This window comes from Heterodontus francisci, chromosome 3 (genome assembly GCF_036365525.1).
Source record: "Heterodontus francisci isolate sHetFra1 chromosome 3, sHetFra1.hap1, whole genome shotgun sequence".
In the NCBI taxonomy this organism is placed as follows: domain Eukaryota; kingdom Metazoa; phylum Chordata; class Chondrichthyes; order Heterodontiformes; family Heterodontidae; genus Heterodontus; species Heterodontus francisci.
Genome location: NC_090373.1, coordinates 67,739,400 through 67,759,636, shown reverse-complemented (window position 1 = coordinate 67,759,636; position 20,237 = coordinate 67,739,400).

Below are 20,237 nucleotides of genomic sequence, written 5' to 3'. Positions count from 1 at the left end.
ATTTGGAAGAAAATGGGCTTATCAGTGATAGGCAACATGGTTTTGTGCAGGGAAGGTCATGTCTTACTAACTTAATAGAATTCTTTGAGGAAGTGACAAAGTTGATTGATGAGGGAAGGGCTGTAGATGTCATATACATGGACTTCAGTAAGACGTTTGATAAGGTTCCCCATGGTAGGTTGATGGAGAAAGTGAAGTCGCATGGGGTCCAGGGTGAACTAGCTAGATGGATAAAGAACTGGCTGGGCAACAGAAAAAGGAGAGTAGCAGTGGGAGTTTCTCAAAATGGAGACGTGTGACCAGTGGTGTTCCACAGGGATCCGTGCTGGGACCACTGTTGTTTGTGATGTACATAAATGATTTGGAGGAAAGTATAGGTGGTCTGATTAGCAAGTTTGCAGATGACACTAAGATTGGTGGAGTAGCAGATAGTGAAGGGGACTGTCAGAGAATACAGCAGAATATAGATAGATTGGAGAGTTGGGCAGAGAAATGGCAGATGGAGTTCAATCCGGGCAAATGCGAGGTGATGCATTTTGGAAGATCCAATTCAAGAGTGGACTATACAATAAATGGAAAAGTCCTGGGGAAAATTGATGTACAGAGAGATTTGGGTGTTCAGGTCCATTGTTCCATGAAGGTGGCAATGCAGGTCAATAGAGTGGTCAAGAAGGCATACGACATGCTTTCCTTCATCGGACGGGGTATTGAGTACAAGAGTTGGCAGGTCATGTTACAGTTGTATAAGACTTTGGTTCGGCCACATTTGGAATACTGCATGCAGTTCTGGTCGCCACATTACCAAAAGGATGTGGATGCTTTGGAGAGGGTGCAGAGGAGGTTCACCAGGATGTTGCCTGGTATGGAGGGCGCTAGCTCTGAAGAGAGGTTGAGTAGATTAGGATTATTTTCATTAGAAAGACGGAGGTTGAGGGGGGACCTGATTGAGGTGTACAAAATCATGAGAGGTATAGACAGGGTGGATAGCAAGAAGCTTTTTCCCAGAGTGGGGGATTCAATTACTAGGGGTCACGAGTTCAAAGTGAGAGGGGAAAAGTTTAGGGGGGATATGCGTGGAAAGTTCTTTACGCAGAGGGTGGTGGGTGCCTGGAACGCGTTGCCAGTGGAGGTGGTAGACGCGGGCACGATAGCGTTTTTTAAGATGTATCTAGACAGATACATGAATGGGCAGGAAGCAAAGAGATACAGACCCTTAGAAAATAGGCGACAGGTTTAGATGGAGGATCTGGATCGGCGCAGGCTTGGAGGGCCGAAGGGCCTGTTCCTGTGCTGTAATTTTCTTTGTTCTTTGTTCTTTAAGGAGCCCTAGCAAAACTAAGGTCAATGGGAATCAGGGGAAAAACCCTCTGCTGGCTGGAGTCATACCTAGCGCAAAGAAAGATGGTTGTGGTTGTTGGAGATCAATCTTCTCAGCTCCAGGACATCACTGCAGGAGTTCCTCAGGGTCGTGTCCTAGGCCCAACCATCTTCAGCTGCTTCATCAACGACCTTCCTTCAATCATAAGGTCAGAAGTGGGGATGTTCGCTGATGATTGCACAATGTTCAGCACCATTTGTGACTCCTCAGATACTGAAGCAGTCAATGTAGAATTGCAGTAAGACCTGGACAATATCCAGGCTTGGGCTGATAAGTGGCAAGTAACATTCGCGCCACACAAGTGCCAGGCAATGACCATCTCCAACAAGAGAGAATCTAACCATCTCCCCTTGACATTCAACGGCATTACCATCACTGAATTCCCCACTTTCAACATCCTAGGGGCTGCCATTGACCAGAAACTGAACTGGAGTAGCCATATAAATACCGTGGCTACAAGAGCAGGTCAGAGGATAGGAATCCTGCGGCGCGTAACTCACCTCTTGACTCCCCAAAGCCTGTCCACCAGCTACAAGGAACAAGTCAGGAGTTTGATGGAACACTCTCCACTTGCCTGGATGGGTGCAGCTCCAACAACACTCAAGAAGCTCGACACCATCCAGGACAAAACAGCCCACTGACTGTCTCCCCGTCCACAAACATTCACTCCCTTCACCACCGACGCACAGTGGTAGCAGTGTGTACCATCTACAAGATGCACTGCAGCAATGCACCAAGGCTCCTTAGACATTACCTTCCAAACCTGTGACCTCTACCAACTAGAAGGACAAGGCAGCAAATGCATGGGAACACCACCACCTGCAAGATTCCCTCCAAGTCACACACCATCCTGACTTGGAACTATATCGCCGTTACTTCAGTGTCGCTGGGTCAAAATCCTGGAACTCCCTTCCTAACAGCTCTGTGGGTGTACCTACCCCAAATGGACTGCAGCGGTTCAAGAAGGCAGCTCACCACCACCTTCTCAAGGGCAATTAGGAATGGGCAATAAATGCTGAACTGGCCAGCGATGCCCAAATCCCAAGAATGAAATAAAAAAAAGACAGTTCTCTTTCCATGTCAGTACCTTACCCCCAATCCCATGTGCTTTAATTTTGCACACTAATCCCTTATGTGGGACCTTATCGAAAGCCTTCTGAAAGTCCAAATATACCACATCCACTGGTTCTCCCTTATCTATTCTACTATTTGCATCCTCAAAAAATTCCAGTAGATTTGTCAAGCATGATTTCCCTTACGTAAATCCATGTTGACTTTGTCCAATCATGTCATTGTTTTCCAAGTGCTCTGCTATTACATCTTTTATAATGGACTCCAGCATTTTCCCCACTACTGATGACAGGCTAAGAACAAAGAACAAAGAACAGTACAGCACAGGAACAGGCCATTCGGCCCTCCTAGCCTGCACCAATCTTGATGCCTGCCTAAACTAACACCTTCTGCACATATTCCTCTATTCCCTCCCTATTCATGTATTTGTCAAGATGTCTCTTAAACGTCGCTATCGTATCTGCTTCCACCACCTCCCATGGCAGCAAGTTTCAGGCACTCACCACCCTCTGTGTAAAAAACTTGCCTCGCACATCCCCTCTAAACTTTGCCCCTCACACATTAAACCTATGGCCCCTAGTAACTGACTCTTCCACCCTGGGAAAAAGCTTCTGACTATCCACTCTGTCCATGCCGCTCATAACTTTGTAAACCTCTATCATGTCGCCCCTCCACCTCCTTCGTTCCAGTGAAAACAATCCGAGTTTTTCCAACCTCTCCTCATAGCTAATGCCCTCCAGACCAGGCAACATCCTGGTAAACCTCCTCTGTACCCTCTCCAAAGCCTCCACGTCCTTCTGGTAGTGTGGCGACCAGAATTGCACGCAATATTCTTAGTGTGGCCTAACTAAGGTTCTGTACAGCTGCAACATGACTTGCCAATTTTTATACTCTATGCCCCGACCGATGAAGGCAAGCATGCCGTATGCCTTCTTGACTACCTTATCCACCTGCGTTGCCACTTTCAGTGACCTGTGGACCTGTACGCCCAGATCTCTCTGCCTGTCAATACTCCTAAGGGTTCTGCCATTTACTGTATACCTCCAACCTGCATTAGCCTTTCCAAAATGCATTACCTCACATTTGTCCGGATTAAACTCCATCTGCCATTTCTCTGCCCAAGTCTCCAACCGATCTATATCCTGCTGTATCCTCTGACAATCCTCATCATTATCCGCAACTCCACCAACCTTTGTGTCGTCCGCAAACTTACTAATCAGACCAGCTACATTTTCCTCCAAATCATTTATATATACTACAAACAGCAAAGGTCCCAGCACTGATCCCTGCGGAACACCACTAGTCACATCCCTCCATTCAGAAAAACACCCATCCACTGATACCCTCTGTCTTCTATGACCGAGCCAGTTCTGTATCCATCTTGCCAGCTCACCTCTGATCCTGTGTGACTTCACCTTTTGTACCAGTCTGCCATGAGGGACCTTGTCAAAGGCTTTACTGAAGTCCATATAGATAACATCCACTGCCCTTCCTTCATCAATCATCTTCGTCACTTCCTCAAAAAACTCAATCAAATTAGTAAGACATGACCTCCCCTTCACAAAACCATGCTGTCTCTCGCTAATAAGTTTGTTTGTTTCCAAATGGGAGTAAATCCTGTCCCGAATAATCCTAATAGTTTCCCTACCATTGATGTAATGCTCAACGGCCTATAATTTCCTGGATTATCCTTGCCACCCTTCTTGAACGAAGGAACAACATTGGCTATTCTCCAGTCTTCTGGGACCTCACCTGTAGCCTCTGCCTCCTTTTTTAAATAGTGGGGTGACATTAGCTACCCTCCAATCCATTGGAACTGTTCCAGAATCTATAGCATTTTGAAAAATGACCAGCAATGCATCTACTATTTCAAGGGCCACTTCCTTAAATACTCTGGGATATAGATTATCAGGCCGTGGGGATTTATTGGCCTTCAATTCCATCAATTTCCCTAATACCATTTCCTACTAATACTGATTTCATACAGTTCCTCCTTCTCACTAGACCCTATGTTCCCCAACATTTCTGGGAGGTAATTTGTGTCCTCCTTTGTGAAGACAGAACCATTTAATTGGTCAGCCATTTCTTTGTTCCCCATTATAAATTCCCCCATTTCTGACTGTAAGGGACCCACATTTGTCTTCACTGATCTTTTTCTCTTCACATATCTATAGAAACTTTTACAGTCAGTTTTTATGTTCTCTGCAAGCTTACTCTCATACGCTATTTTCCCCTTCTTAATCAATCTCTTTGTCCTCCTTTGCTGAATTCTAAACTGCTCCCAGTCCTCAGGTTTGCTGTTTCTTCTGGCCATTTTATATTTCTCCTCCTTGGATCTAATACTATCCCTAATTTCTTTTGTAAGCCACAGTTGAGCCACCCTTCCTGTTTTATTTTTGTGCCAGACAGGAATGAATAATTGTTGTAATTCATCCATGCGCTCTTTAAATGCCAGCCATTGCCTATCCACTGTCAGCCCTTTATGTAACATTTCCCAATCTATCATAGCCAACTTGTGCCTCATACCTTCATAGCTTCCTTTCTTTAGATTCAGGACCCTGGTCTCGGAATCAATTCTCTCACTCTCCATCTTAATGAAGAATTCTATCGTGTTATGGTCGCACTTCCCCAAGAGATCCCGCACAACAAGATTTTTAACTAATCCTTTCTCATTACACAATATCCAGTCTAGGATGGCCTGTTCTCTATTAAATCTCCTCTTTACCTTTTCTGGTCTAAGGAGAACAATCCTAGCTTCTTTAATCTCTCCAGATATCTGAAGTCCATCATCCTTGGTTAATTTTGGAGTTGTTGGCCCCAATATTTACTGGGACAGGATTTCCAAGCTGAGGGATTGAGTTCTGGTCAGGATTGAGTGCCATGGAGTTTTCACAGCATGGGCTTTTTTTTAAAACAGATTCCCCACCTGGGTGGCAGCCTGATTGACAGGCTTGGATGCCTGTGGGCAGGAATATTGCAGCAGAGATTGCAGACATGGAGGAGATTAGTTTATGCTGGGTTAGAGATTGCAGGACTCGTGGTGGTTAGTGATGTGTAGAGTTGGGAAGTGATCAAAGGGGTCGGAGACAGAGGGGAGGCAAGGATGGGGCAGTCAGGGAGGTCGGTGATTGTCGGTGGTGGGGGGAGTCCAATTGCAGGGGGAAGTTCTGATCGCAGAAGGGAGGTTCTGGTCACAGTCTAATGGTACTTGAATATTTATCTAATAGCTATCATAATATGATCAAGTTCAGCTTGAAGGGAAGAAATGTGAAACTGCTACGAAGAGTCTAGATTTAGGTAAGCCTGACTTCAATGTGCTGAGGCAGAGACTGTCAACAGTAAACTGGGGAAATCTGTTCATGGGCAAAATGGCAGAAGATCAGTGAGAGGTATTCAAAAAAGAATTTATTACAGAACCAGTTTGTACTCTTAAGGGTTAAAAGCTTTACTTGCCAAAAAAATCAGCAATGGACAACTGAAGAGGTAAGAGACAACATAAACCTCAAAGAGAAAGCACACAAAAAGCAAAAAAAAAATGCACAGATCCTGGTGAATGGGTGAGTTACAAAGAACAGCAAAGGAAAACAAAACGGGTAAGAGCTACAGAAAGAAAGTACGGAAAGAAACTTGCAAGGGATATCAAAACCAACACAAGAAGCTTTTACAATTACATTAGGAAAAAGAGGGTGGTCAAGAGCAATGTAGGCACTTGAAAGCTGGTAACAGTGATATTGTCAATGAAAATAAGGAAATGGTGGACATTCTGAACAATTACTGTGCATCGGTATTTACAGTAATAGAAGAGGTTAGCATGCCAGACATCCCAAGGAAACAAACATTAAGTCAGGGACAGGGATTCACCAAAATTAAAATAAACAGTAATGAAGAAATTGTTTCCATCCCAGTGTTTTAAAGGAAATAAATGAAAAATTTGCAGACACCCTAACTATAATCTTCCAAGGGTCTCTTGATTCAGGAGCTGTTCCGTTAGATTGGAAATTTGCGACTGTCAGTCCGAAATTTTAAAAAAGTGAGAGAAGAAAACTAAGGAATTAGAGACCAGTTAGCCTAACCCCTGTTGTTGGCAGATTGCCAAGAGTTTATGGTTAAGGATAGGGTGACAAACACTTTGAAAATTTTCAGCTGATCAGAGAGAGACAGCATGGATTTGTAAAGGGTAGATCATGCCTGGCAAATCTGATTTAACTTTTTGAAGAGGTGACTATAATTGTGGTTGGAAGAATGTCGATGGGTGTTATTTATATGGACTTGCAGAAGGCATATTTTAAAAGCCCTGATAAGAGATGGTTGAAGTTCATGGAATTGAGGGCAAATTATTAACCTAGTTAGGAAATTGGTTGAGCGGCAGGAGGCAGGGTAGGGATAATGGGCAGGTCATCTAATTGGCAGGATGTGACTAGTGGTGTCCTGCAAATGTCTGTGTTGAGGCCTCAACTGCTCACCATATTTCTAAACCACTTAGATAGTGGAATAGAAAGCCACATATCCAAACTTGCTGATGACACAATGATAGGTGGCATTATAAGCAGTGTAGATGGAAGCATAACATTTCAAAGAGATATTGATTAATGAATGGGCAAATGGTTTTCAATTGAAGCAAATGTGTGGACATCCACTTTGGACCTAATAGGGATAGAACAGGATACTTTCTAAATGGTGTAAAGCTAGAAACAGTGGAAGTGCAAAGAGACTTAGGAGTCAAGATACATAAAGCATTAAAATGTTATTAAGAGGTACAGTAAATAACCAAAATTGTTAATGGAATGCAGGCCTTTATATCTAGAGGACTAGCATACAAGGGGGTAGAAATCATATTTCAGCCATACAAGCCCTGGCTAGACCACACCTGGAGTACTGTGAGCACTTCTGGGCTCCACACCTTAGGAAGGATATATTGGCCTTGGAGGAAGTGCAGTGTAGATTTACTAGAATGTTCTTTGGACTCCAAGGTTTCTATTATGAGGAAAGATTATACAAGCTGGTGTTGCATTCTCTGGAATTTAGAAGGTTGTAATAGTTTTAATCTTTCAATCAGGATCAATTGCAACCAATATGGTGGTTATATTGGGTTAAATCAGAGTTTAAGATGGGATATAACACACTAGTTATACAGCATAAACATACAGCTGTGACAAGGAGCGATTACCGGTCTAGTTTGGGCAGGATGGTTGGCATGCACGAACAGCTGTTTCTTTCTACTTCTTTCTCTTTTTTTCTCAATGCCTCACGTCTTCATGACTTTTCAAACTACCCAAGAGTTTTAGCATGGTTCTATCCTCAGGAGTTTCTCTTCACTGCCTACTGCATTGAGGTCTCCCAAAGTCTCTTACTTTATACACTTTCAGGGGTCGACCTGCATGGATTATTCACAAGGTCTTTTTGCCCTATAAAGATTCACTTGTTTACAAAACACCCTATAAAACATCGAGTTCTTTGTCTAAACTTTGGGTTGAAAAGCCCACCTTTAAAGTAATTCACCTGGAATTAACTTCTTGAGCTTTCACACATACCTTCTGTCCTTGATCAGTCAGGCCTATGTCTTACATCATCCTTTCTTTATCTCATCTCAAACTGTTCTCCCTGATCAGCTTCAACCTCCCCAGAAACATTCCACCTCTGACCTTCAAAGCTAACTGGTAGAAGTTTCATTATTTGCCTTGCTCTGTTAATGAGCTGTTCGTAATGGTCATTCAGTTCAGTTGTTCTTATTTCTAATCGGACTATTGAAACATCAGAGTTGATCACTAAAGTAACTTCTATTCTACTTCCACACATTAATTAACTTACATATTTCAGCAAGCATATTAATTAGGCAAGGTTAAATGAAAAGCCGAACATAACTTTGTAGTATGGTTGTTTGTTTTATATATCGACCCAGTTGCTCTCCTACCAGGCATCAACTGACCATGGGCCTTTTCCAGGCTAGGTACAGCTGTCATCACCTAAGAATCATTCCACTGATTTTTTTTCTAGAAATTCAATCTTGAGATGAAATATACTGATAAATTGAGAGTTAAAAAACAAACAACAGACTTACAATTTTTTATTATTTGGATATTTTTGTGAAAATTTAAATGTAATGATAAGTATATCTTTAGGAAGTGAATGCAACGCTTGCAACATCCAAGGATTGGAACTGGAGCTAAGTAGCTATAGCTTGCATCGTACCATTATTTCTCCACTTTTAATTATATAATCCATTTCTTTTAATTGAACATTTTTAATTATATTGTATTTTTTGTATTTTTTCCTCTTCTCTCTCTTAAAAGGTGTTGAGTCATTTTTCAGTTGCATAGTCACTGCCCATCCTCTGCTATCTTATCGAAGCAGCCATTTGTCATCTTTTGGTCCAGACAATCTCAGGAACCATGGGAGGCAAAAACATCAAGCAAAGTATACTCTCGTCCCAGCAGGCACATACAAATATATGACTAGGAGCAGCAGTAGGCCACTCGACCCCTCGAGCCTGCTCCGCTATTCAATAAGATCATGGCTGATCTGTTTGTAACCTTGACTCCACATTCCCGCCTACCCCCAATAACCTTGCTTATCAAGAACCTATCTACCTCTGCCTTAAAAATATTTAAAGACTCTGCTTCCACTGCCTTTTGAGGAAGAGAATTCCAAAGACTCATGACCCTCTGAGAGAAAACATTTCTCCTCATCTCTGTCTTAAGTCATGAGTGCATTTCACAGCCGAGGTCAATCAGAAACATGCCATGGGCTCAATTTTCTCCAAGCGGTGCAAGTCCCACCTCTGGGGCTGAAGCGGAAGCTGATCCTGCTCTGGCAGGTGCCAGGAACCTGGGATGGCATTTTGCCAGTGGCGGCCAATTAACAGGTCACCACTGGGGCCACTGTCCAATTGAGGATGGCAACCCACTGCCAGAGCTGCTGGCTCGATTAGAGGGCCAGCAGCTCAGCAGTCTCAGCAGCACCACCGCTAGTGGTGGCCATTGCTGAAGCTGCATTACAAGGGAGAGGGCACCTCAATTCTGAGTCTTTTTGAGGAAGTCACTCCAGGCAGGCAGGCGCCAGTGATCAGGGTGTGTGTGGGGGGGAAGAGTATTCAGCCATGGAGCACCCATCAAGGAGGGCATGGGCACACACCCCACCCCACCCACCCACCACCACCACCACCACCGGGAACCCAATGGGAGGCTGCCTAGGATTATCTGGGGTTTTTTCCACATGGTGGTAACCCCTCCCAATGCTGGTAAATGCCTCAATTGGTCAGCCAGCCAGCAGCAGCGCACCGCTGAGGCTCCCACTAGTGACAATTGCCCTGGCAGCGGGAAGATGTCAGTCTCTCCTCCCTACATCTTCCCGTTCCATATTAGCAGTCCTCCCACTTCCCAGCCCCTCTCCAAAAGACTGGGAAAATTCAGCCCATGAACTTTATTCTGATCTTTTCTCTCCTTAGCCCAGGGTGGCGAAAGTTATTTAAACCAGCCTTACCACCATCTCAGCTGAGATGAGCTGACACAACCTGATTCAGTCATTTGAGCTTAGCAAGCTATTTAATTCATTTCCTTATTGAGGACAGTACTCATCAATGCCATCAGAGAAAGCTACCTACAATTTGATGTCAATCCAGTGTAAAAAAGTAATCAATTTTTAATTTTTATTTCTTTGTTCTTGGGATGTGGGTATTGCTGGCTAGGCCAGCATTTATTGCCCATCCCTAATTGTCCTTGAGAAGGTGGTGGTGAGCTGCCTTCTTGAACTGCTGCAGTCCATGTGGGGTAGGTACACCCACAGTGCTGTTAGGAAGGGAGTTCCAGGATTTTGACCCAACAACAGTGAAGGAACGGTGATAAAGTTCCAAATCAGGGGTGAGTGACTTGGATGGGAAATTGCAGGTAGTGGTGTTCCCATGTGTCTGCTGCCCTCATTCTTCTAGGTGGTAGAGGTCACGGGTTTAGAAGATGCTGTCTAAGGAGCCTTGGTAAGTTGCTGCAGTGCATCTTGTAGATGGTACACACTGCTGCCACTGTACCAGTGGTGGAGAGCGTGAATGATGAAGGTGGATGGGGTGCCAATCAAGCTGGCTACTTTGTCCTGGATGGTGTTGAGCTTCTTGAGTGTTGTTGGAGCTGCACCCATCTAGGCAAGTGAAGAGTATTCCATCACACTCCTGACTTGTGCCTTGTAGATAGTAGACAGGCTTTGGGCAGTCAGCATAATTCCCAGCCTCTGACCTGCTCTTGTAGCCACAGTATTTATGTGGCTGCTCCAGTTCAGTTTCGGGTCAATGGTAACCCCCAGGATGTTGATGGTAGAGCTTTCAGCAATGGTAATGCCATTGAATGTCAAGGGGTGATGGCTAGATTCTGTCTTGTTGGAAATGGTCATTGCCTGATACTTGTGTCACTTGCCACTTATCAGCCTAATCCTGAATGTTGTCCAGGTCTTGCTGCATGTGGGCACAGGCTGCTTCAGTATCTGTGGTGTTAGGAATGGTACTGAACAATTTGCGATCATTAGCAAACATCCCTACTTCTGATCTTAGGTTGGAGGGAAGGTCATTAATAATAGTTATAAATAAAATGAATTCCAGAGATTTAGTATCATGAAGGAGGTTAGAACACTGAAGATAACTAATGTTTTGCAACATTCTTTCAGATTGAATTATCATTGGGCATTTTTTATTAGTCTCAGGTAACCTGCATAAACAGATGCATTCAATTAATTCAAAGATTCAGTTTCCTTTGGCTAACCAATTAGCTTAATTAGCCTTGACTCAGTGGTAGCAAGTCTGAGTCAAAAACGTTTTGGATTCTAAACCCAACTCCAGAGACTTGTGCCCATAATTTAGGCTGACCCTTCAGTGTAGTCCTGAGGGAATGCTGCACTCTCACAGGTGCCATCCTTGAGTTTTAATTGAAGACCCCCCCCCATCTGCACTCCCAGACACCATGGTACGTTTTGAAGGGTTGTTCCCTCAACATCCAGCCAACATTTATCCCTAAACCAGCATCACGAAAATTGATTGTGCAGTCATTTATCTCATTGTGGATTGTCGGACTTTGCCATCACAAATTGGCTGCTGCATTTGCAACATTACTACAGTAATTGCATTTCTAAAATACTTAATTGGCTCTGTTATCTGTGAAGCATTGGGAAAGGCATTATTTAAGTGTAATCTCTTTCTTTAAACAGTGCACGTATTATTACACAATCATTACAATTGGCAGGGTTTAAATAGACAGGAAAAGTATATCAGAAATTCAGTAGTACAAAAATGTCACCAAGGTCATGTAGTATCATACTGGCCTCACAGTGCTCAGCTACTGGTCCAATGTGTAGGAGAATAAAGGAAGTCACAGAATACCTTATTTAAGACTTTAAGTCAATTCTTCTAGTTACTTCTCTTAAGCTGCAAAATTCCAGCTATAAGGCTTTAATTTTTATTTCCAAACTTTTCATACAATTATTGAGATGCCTAAACCAACACAACAATTGGATAACTGAATCCGGACGGCTTTTTAAAAACATTGTAAATATGGATCATACTTGGGAAGAAAGAACACCCATTTATATGATGCCTGATCACATCCACACTGAGCACTGTATTCATCAATTGAACCTTCAGGAAAGGTAAACCAAAACAAATGATTAGTGGAGCACTTTACAACCTTTTGATTACTTTTTGATGTGTAATCATTGTTGTAATATAAGGAGATGCAGCAGTCAATTCAAGAATAACAAAATACTACTGACAGCAAAGGAATGAATGATCAGACAATTCGGGCAAGATTTTACCGTCCCCCGGGTGGCAGGCTAGGTGGGGGGTCGGGGGTGGGGGGGGTTGGTAAGATGCTGGGAAACTGTATTGGGACAGCTCTCCTCAATGCAGCCCCACTGCCGGGCTATTTTACCAGTGGCAGGAACAGCAGCAGCTCAGCAACCCGCCAACCAGGTGGGTGGCCAATGTAGCCAATTAAAGGACCAATTGAGGGCCATTTTCCTGTGCTGTCAAAAATGTTGGCAGCAGAGTGGCCTCCCGCCACCTGGGGAGGCCACCAGCTTCAAGCAGGTGCCTCCCTCCAAGGGGGTCATGTGGGTCAGAGGCTCCTTGGGCCAAGGAAGGAGCACCCAGTGGCAAAACCCACTCCCTCAGTTCCAACGCCACTACTGGAGGAGTTACCCTTCCAATTGCTGGTGCCTGCCTGCCTGGTCCCAGTGGAGAAAAATTTTTTTGACTCCCCTGCAAGCCCTCTCGTTCTCTTTGCAGCCTCATCAGCAACCACCTCTCTCGGTGCTGCCAAGGCTGTAGAGCTGCTGGCCCCCTGATTGGTCTGGCAGTGTGGAGAGTAAGACCACCATCCTTAAATGGATGGTGGGCCCAGCAGTGGCCAATTAAAAGGCTGTTGCCAGGAAAATTGCCGCTGTGGTCCCACTGCCTGCCCATGTAGGCTCGGGACCCGAGTATGGTCTCAATGTCGGGACTTACCCCCTTCCGAGAAAATCCCAGCCCTTGTGTTTGATGGTGTTAGTTATGGGAGAAATGTTGATGAGGATACCCAAAGGATTCCTTGCTCTTCTTCCAATGGTGCTTGGGCAAGCTGGCCTTGGCTTCAAAAATGCAGCATCCTCTCAATGTAGCACCAAAAATATAGTTTAGATTAAGAAGATATTGTAACAAAATATCCAACATGAACAAACTTCAAATTGCAATGCTGCTTTCAAAAGTTCAAGTGTGGAGGCAATTTTAAACAAATCTCATGAAAATGAACATTTCTGTAAAAAAAAATGATTCCAGAAATTATGAAGTTCCTTTGTAAAAATAATTTTTCAACACGTATCAGAATTTTTTTTTTGTAGATTTGCACTTGCATGTTATTTGTTAATAGAGGCCCATATCTTTTCAATATATATAAATATATGCGCTAAAGCCTGCTGCATAAAACACATTCTTATATGGCATTACAAGGACATGTAAAGCTTTTAATCTTAGATCTAATCTTCCTAGTAGTTTTCCATATATCAGCAAATTGGATACAATGATGGTATCCAACAGCAATAGAACTAATTACTTCGAAAGTCCAGTACAAAAGATGAGAAAGGCCTCATTTGAGTTTGACAGCAATGACCTTGTCATAGCCCTGGATTGGCCCAAGCCTTCAACTAGTGTGAATCCAATTTATCCAAAGTACACCAAATTAATACTTTGCAACACCAATCCGTTTGGATTTGCGAGGACTACAATTTCATTCTCAGCACTCTTAATCATTATATTATCTTTAATGATGCATCAGTATTCGACATGTCTCTGATGTTTCCCTTGCATTTCACATACTCCTGCTGAGTAAGTTGTTGACTTTTTAAAAAATCCTTTCAATGATTTATGGACAACTATTGACTGCAGTAAGGGTGATTTCATTTTTTTCCATTGACACTATAACCATTCTCAACAGTGAATAGTGAATAAAAGTAAATATGTTTTGGTATTGACATTATAGTTGTTTTCTATACATTAATTGAAAGTAATGCATTGCTGATGAAAGTACCACAAATGTTCTGGTCATTTCCATTGTCACAGAGTCATAGATACATTTACGGCACAGAAGGAGGCCCATCAGCCCATTGAAGCCATGCTGGTCCTATCCAGTCAGTTCCACTCTCCCGTTCAATCCCAATAGCCCTGCATGTCTATTTCCTTCAAGTGGCCATCCAACTTCCTCTTGAAGTGATTGATTGTCTCTGTTTCCATCATCCTTGTAGGCAGTGAGTTCCAGGTCATTACCACCCACTGCGTAAAAATGTTCTTCCTCATATTGTCCCGCATCTCTTACCCAATGTTCCCGATGTCAGCACCTGTCAGCTGTGAAACTGACTTGTAATGATTTTTTTAACCACTGGCCAACAACAAAACCGTTCTGCTGAGCACTCTCACTCCCTGCAACTGTCAGAGGAAGAGAGAGAGGGAGAGGTGGAACAGGGGTAAGGGTGGGGGTGGGGGGTTGGGGGGGACAGAGAGATAGTGAGGGGGGGAACAGAGAGATAGTGAGGGGGGAACAGAGAGAAAGCAAGAAGGGGAACAGAGTGGGGTGGAAACAGAGAAAGAGGGGAACAGAGAGCGAGAGAAAGAAAGGGGAGAGAAAGAGAGATGGGAGAGGACAGAGAGAGAGAAGGGGGACAGAGAGAGAGAGAAGGGGGGACAGAGAGAAAGGGAGAGAGAGGGGGGAACAGAGAGAGAGAGATAGCGGAAGAGAGAACGGAAGGGGAGAGAAAGAGAGGGGGGGCAGAGAGAGAAAAATGGGGCACAGAGAGAGAGGGGATGACATAGAGAGCGAGAACGTCACAGAGAGGGCAGGAACAACACAGAGAGGGAGGACACAGGGGGAGAGAGAGAGAGACAGAGAGAGAGGGTGGGGGGAGAGAGAGTGATCAAGATCACTCCTGACAAATGGACATCTATTTGGAATACTCCACATCACTACAAGAAGTGTGTGAGAAAACATTGACTACTTGTGCAAGCAAAAAAATGCCAGGTATCTCACTAAATCAGTGTCCAACATAGTGATGAGAAAATATGTCAATATATTAATCTTCTCGTTTAAAGCTTCTTCACAAAAATGCACATTTGTTGTTGTTTAGATTGACAGTAAGATAAATATTTCATGTCTTTATCTTTCTGAAATTGTCTCATCGGCTCCCAATGTAAGACAAAAATTGTAACGTGGTTCCCCGTGCGAAAAGGTTGGACAACCCTGATTTACACACATGCATTGTAATCCTGTATTTGCATTCCTCATAGTCCTTCTCAGTCTGCTTCCATCTAATACAGAACTACTCCCCTCTCTAGTACCGACTAACACTCTCACATTGTGCATCATCGAAACACACCATTGAGATGATTATTATTTTTGGTGATCCACGGTTCACAGTGTGACACCAAGTTAAATAAATAATGACCTGGAAATTCCTAGATTCCTGATGCAGCAAGTAATTGTGGCAGGATGGGACTTCTGCCTGCTGAAATCTGAGGAAGATGACTCTGTCAGAAATCTGAGGGTAAGCTACTTTAAATAATGCCAGCAGAGCAAGAGCATCATCACAGCCAATGAATTACTTTTAAAATGCAGTCACTGTTTTGAAGACTGATACAGCAGCCACTTTGCACAGAGGAAGATCCCACAACCAGGAAATGATCAGAACAACCAGTTACAATCACTTGTTTTAGGGAGAAATATTTGCTCAAACACCAGAACTGAAAGAATATGAAGTGAACTAGGATTTCATATAGTACAGGCACAATTTTGTCTGCTTGAATGTTATGGGTGGCACAGTGACGCAGTGGTTAGCACCGCAGCCTCACAGCGCCAGGGACCTGGGTTCAATTCTGGGTACTTGCCTGTGCGGAGTTTGCAAGTTCTCCCTGTGACCGCGTGGGTTTTCGCTGGGTGCTCTGGTTTCCTCCCACAGCCAAAGACTTGCAGGTGATAGGTAAATTGGCCATTGTAAATTGCCCCTAGTGTAGGTAGGTGGTAGAAAATATGAGATTACTGTAGTGTTAGTATAAATGGGTGGTTGTTGGTTGGCACAGACTCAGTGGGCTGAAGGGCCTGTTTCAGTGCTGTATCTCTAAATATAAAATAAATAAACATTCAATTGCCTGCACTTCTTTGAATTGCACCACTGGATCTTTTGCATCTGTCTGAACAAGCAAATAGCGCCTCAGTTTAACATCTCAGGTTCAAGACAGCACACCTGGCAACAAAACACTCCCTTAATACTACAACAAAATACTTAGTGGGGGAATTCTCCTCGGCCTGGGCCTAGATGTACTGGATTGCCTGGGCATAGAGGATATTGGAAAATATGGGGGTGGGGCAATTGTTAATTGTGTTTAATCATTTGCAGATAGACAGTGTTAATTAGGGTTTTGGGTATATATAAGGAGACACTTACTGAAACTGTGTGAATGTTTGAGTAAGGAGTTGTAAGTCATCTTTTCACTTTGTAAAATAATTGCAAGATTGAGTAAAGATTGCAACCACCATAATCCTTCAACAAAAAGCTTTCTGGAGAATAATACAGTAGCAGAGAATAGTTGCCTAAAGGTGAAGGGTGTAAACTAAGAATTGTTTTTACATTGTTAACTAAAATCCCAGTGGCTGTTGTGGAAAATGGCAGAAAACAAGTATAAATTGTCAGGGTATGATTACCCTCCAATGTTCCGCGGCTGAACCAAATGAAGAATGAAGTGGATATGTGGACACGATTACATCCCCGTTAAAGAGGAAACAAGGTATGGCCCTGGCATTGTCACTTCCTACCAAAAGTAAAATCAGAAGTCAAATATTTTGTGAGCTAGATGCCCGTCAGCTGGATAATGATGAAGGTTTGGATCTTCTATGAGCATTCTTGAATGAGATTTACAAGAATGATGATTTATTAAATGCTTATGAGGCATGGTTAGACTTTGATAGATTTTGGAAAACAGATGTTTATTCAATGGAAGAATATATCATGGTCTTTAACAGACTAAACAGAAGATTGAGGAAATTAAATCAAGAAATCCTTGGATTGGTACTAGCATTTGAATTGCCAGATTGTACTAGGGTGTCACATATGGACAAGCTTCTGGTTCTAACCGGGGTTCGGTTCTTGGAAAAAGATTCCCTGTTGTCTGCTGCCTTAAAAAAAAGTCCTGGGGCAACAGTCATTTCCTGTAGCCTTTGTAGAACAAATGGGACATTTTGCGGTGACACCAAGAATGGAGGACTCAATCATTGCCAGATTTCGAAATGGTCCAGATACTGGAAGCAGGCATCAGTACACTGGAAAAGTTAAAGACAGGAGGAATGAGGATGAAAGCACCTTTAGCAAGTCTTCCTATTATGACAGAAGATAGAATTGGAATAGCAATAATAGGTGAATGAATCCCAAGAATGCCCAAGGAACAGTTAATAGGTGCTTCCTTCATGATTGGAAGTATCATTAACAACCCAAAGCGGAGAAGCAGGGTTCCCAAAATGACAAAAAATTCTGAGGCAGAAGAGGAAAATAATGATGAATCTGAATGATTTGTAATAGTTACAAGGCGTTTTAATCCTGTGATGAATGTATTAGTCGTGGATTCTTTCAACTGTGCTGTGTAAGATAGTGCTTGCACATCGACAGTATGTGGAACTGATTGGTTACAATGTTATCTGGATGCACTCACTACTGAGGATCGGTGCAAGGTTAAGGAGTATAAAAGCACTACTTGCTTTAGGTTTAATGACAACACATTGACGTCATTAGATAGAGTTGTAATTCCATGTAAAATAGCTGGAGTAAGCCACTTTATCGGTACTGATATAGTCTCTAGTGAGAAACCTTTACTGTTCAGTAAACATTCTATTAAAAAGCCACAAATGAAACTTGAAATGGAGCATGATAAGCCAATTATTTTTGGAAAGTCAGTGGATCTGCAGTTTACCAGTCAGGGCATTGTTGTATCCCCTTAACAAAACCTGATGTTTCCAGTCAGTGTTAGAGAAGTATTAATTGCATCAGCTGATAAGGATCAGAGAGGGAATAAAAACAAATTGTCTAAAAGTTACACAAACAATTTGCTCACCCTTGTCAAGATTTTTAATACCCTGCTAAAAGATCTAGGTGTGATTGATGAAGAGTATATGAGGATAACATGAGATTATTACAATGAGAAACTTCTTTATGTTGTCTGATGTAACATAAATGAGATGCGTGGAGTTCAGATTGTTGAAGATCTCAAAACCGGTTTATGAAACAGCTAACAACTATATACAGTACAGAGCTACTTATTTACAGGACTTGCCTCTTGGTGTTCCAGTTACAGAGTGCGTCTAGCATGTAGTCACATGATCACATACTGGTACTTGGCTTATTAGCATACTAAGATCTTAACAGTACATTACTCTTAAAGGCAATCGCACAATAATTAGTGAGAAGTGTGAAATCTGTAAAAAGGATTGGAGGATGCCGTCACGTCGTATTGTATGTCTTCCACTGGCACGTGACTTTAATAAGGTAGTTGCCATGGATTTAAAGAAATGGGACAAAGACAGAAATATTTGCATTCTACATTTGATAGACCTGGCAACCAGATTTGATATTTCTACAATAATACAGAGCAAGGACAAAGGGGTGATTATAGATAAAATCATGCAGAAATGGATAGGAATTTGATTTGAGGCACCAGCTAAGTTTCTCACTGATAATGGAGGGAAATTTGCTCATGACGAGTTCAGAGACATGTATCTTTTTATTAATTCATGGGATGTGGCGTCGCTGGCTAGGCCAGCATTTATTGCCCATCCCTAATTGTCCTTGAGATGGTGGTGATGAACTGCCTTCTTGAACCTCTGCAGTCTGAAAACATGAACAGTATGGCTATGAATACTGCAGCTGAAAGTCCTTTCAGCAATGGGCTCTGAAAGGAATGTTTAGTTTAGTTTCGAGATACAGCACTGAAACAGGCCCTTCGGCCCACTGAGTCTGTGCCGACCATCAACCACCCATTTATACTAATCCTACACTAATTCCATATTCCTACCACATCCCCACCTGTCCCTATATTTCCCTACCACCTACCTATACTAGGAGCAATTGCTAATGGCAATTTACCTACCAACCTGCAAGTCTTTGGCATGTGGGAGGAAACCGGAGCACCCGGAGGAAACCCACGCAGACACAAGGAGAACTTGCAAACTCCACACAGGCAGTAGCCAGAATTGAACCCAGGTCGCTGGAGCTGTGAGGCTGCGGTGCTAACCACTGCGCCACTGTGCCACCCTTGGTGCCGCACGTGGTGATCAATAAAATTATGCATAAAATTTTCACTGACCAACCAAACTGCAGGTTGACAATCACCCTGGCATGGGAAGTTCATGCAAAGAATTTGCGGCAGATGGTTGAAGGATATAGTCCCAATCAATTGGTCTGTGGCCAAAATCCCAAATTGCATTCTGTGCTGTGTGACAGTCCTCCTGCTCTAGAAGGTACTACAATTAGTTACATTTTTTCTGCACATTTAAATGCTTTACATGCAGGGAGATGGGCTTTCATCAAGGTTGAGGTCTCGGAGAAAAGTTGGAGAGCTCTGAGGCATTGTATAAAGCCATTGGGACAGAATTTAATTCAGGAGATTTGGTGTATTACAAGAGAGGCCCATAGGGAATGGAAATGCCCTGGTAAGGTAATAGGTTGTGATAGCTCTTTCCTGAGCATCATGATTGCTCACATTACTATCCAATCTTTGATCTACTGTATTCTGTTCCTCAGTAGTTAGTAGTTATCAAACATGAGAATCAAACTGTAAAGGTTCATTCCTCAAGATTACTTGGGGTTGATTACAAAATTTCGAGCAGCTGATAGAAGGAAATGAGGCACCTTGTACCTCAAATGTTTTATGATGAAGGTCCTGAGGAACAGAATACAGTAGATCAAGGATTGAATAGTAATGTTTTAGTTTCGAGATACAGCACTGAAACAGGCCCTTCGGCCCACCGAGTCTGTGCCGACCATCAACCACCCATTTATACTAATCCTACACTAATTACATATTCCTACCACATCCCCACCTGTCCCTATATTTCCCTACCACCTACCTATATTAGGGGCAATTGCTAATGGCCAATTTACCTATCAACCTGCAAGTCTTTGGTATGTGGGGCAGGCACAGTGGCGCAGTGGTTAGCACCGCAGCCTCACAGCTCCAGCGACCCGGGTTCAATTCTGGGTACCGCCTGTGTGGAGTTTGCAAGTTCTCCCTGTGTCTGCGTGGGTTTTC